Genomic DNA, 1673 nt, shown 5'->3' on the forward strand with positions numbered 1-1673 from the left:
AAAATTTTCCAGGATCTGTAATATTATCTTCCCCTTACCTCTCTCCCATCAAATAAAAATATGAAGCATTGGACACAGTATTCAATCTGAAAGCGTAAGTTTTATGGAAATAGCAAGTAAACCCAGGTCAACAAGTCTCCCGGACCTGTTTCTTTACAGCAATTGCAGACTGTCCCTAAAGTTATTATCCACAGCAGATACATTGGTATTTTATGACTCATTAAACTCATAAAATAGTTGACATAAATTTTCAGCAATTTTTATGTCAAGTAAGTATAAACTAGTCTGCTTAGATTTTAAATCATTAAAACCTTATAATGTATGCTATAATTATTCACACTTGGGTTGTCATAATCTTGACCCCCAACTACTTTTATTATACAGTCAGCCCTCCTATTCACGTGTTCCGCATGCACGGATTCAACCAACTGAGGATCGAAAATATTTGGAAAACAAATGAATAGTTGTGTCTGTACTGAACATGTACAGACTTTTTTTCTTTGTCATTATTTCCTAAACAATATAGTGTAACAACTATTTATTAAGGTTGGTGCAAAAGTAATTGCGGTTTCAGACTAAAGAGAAATAAGTTTGTTTATTCCTGTAGCATAAAAATCCGTGCTTTGTGATTCGAGGAACTCTTGGAAAGCATTTTCTGCATCCTGCTGGTTGTGGAAGCGTTTCCCCTGCAAAAAGTTGTTGAGATGCTTGAAGAAATGGTAGTTGGTTGGAGAGAGGTCAGGTGAATATCGTGGATAAGGCAAAACTTCAAACCCCAATTTGTTGAACTTTTTTTTTGAGACAGAGTCTCATTCTGTGTCCCGGGCTAGAGTGCTGTGGTGTAAGCCTAACTCACAGCAACCTCAAACTTCTGCTCTCAAGAGATCCTCCTGCCCCAGCCTCCCAAGTAGCTGGGACTACAGGTATGCACCACCATGCCTGGCTAATTTTTCTTATATATATTTTTAGTTGTCCAGCTAATTTCTTTCTCTTTTTAATAGAGATGGAGTCCTTGCTCTTGCTCAGTCTGGTCTCGAACTCCTGAGCTCAAATGATCCGCCCGCCTCGGCCTCCCAGAGTGCTAGGGTTACAGGTGTGAGCCACCGAGCCCGGCCTTTGTTGAACTTTTGAAGCGTTGGTTGTACAACCTGTGGTCATGTGTTGTCGTGGAGAAGAATTGGGCCCTTTTTGTTGACCAATGCTAGCTGCAGTTGTTGCAGTTTTTGGTGCTTCTCATCAATTTGCTGAGCATACTTCTTAGATGTAATAGTTTCACCAGGATTCAGAAAGCTGTAGTGGATCAGACCGGGAGTAGACCACCAAACAGTGACTGTGACCTTTTTTTCGTGCCAGTTTGGCTTTGGGATGAGCTTTGGACCTTCTTCTCGGCCCAACCACTGAGCTGGTCATCACCAGTTGTCATATAAAATCTGCTTTTTGTTGCATGTCATAATCCGATTGAGAAATGGTTCGTTGTTGCGTACAATAGGAGAAAACAACACTTCAAAAGGAATATTTTTTTCATATTTGGTCAGCTCATGAGGCGTCCATTATTGAGCTTTTTGACCTCTCCAATTTGCTTCAAATGCCAAATGACCACACTATGGTCGACGTTGAGTTCTTTGTCAACTTCTGTAGTTGTAAGAGGATCAGCTTCAATGATTACTCTCAAC

The 1673-nt window shown here is 40.3% G+C and overlaps 1 protein-coding gene across 1 annotated transcript in view; it reads right to left on the reverse strand.

Moving 5' to 3' along the window:
- LOC105817055 (cystathionine gamma-lyase-like) overlaps positions 1 to 1673 on the reverse strand; it is a 133472-nt gene that overhangs the window by 30153 nt on the left and 101646 nt on the right. The gene's annotated exons all lie outside the window — the stretch shown is intronic.

The sequence above is a fragment of the Propithecus coquereli genome, unplaced genomic scaffold, assembly GCF_000956105.1.
Source record: "Propithecus coquereli isolate 6110/MARCELLA unplaced genomic scaffold, Pcoq_1.0 Scaffold396, whole genome shotgun sequence".
Taxonomy (NCBI): domain Eukaryota; kingdom Metazoa; phylum Chordata; class Mammalia; order Primates; family Indriidae; genus Propithecus; species Propithecus coquereli.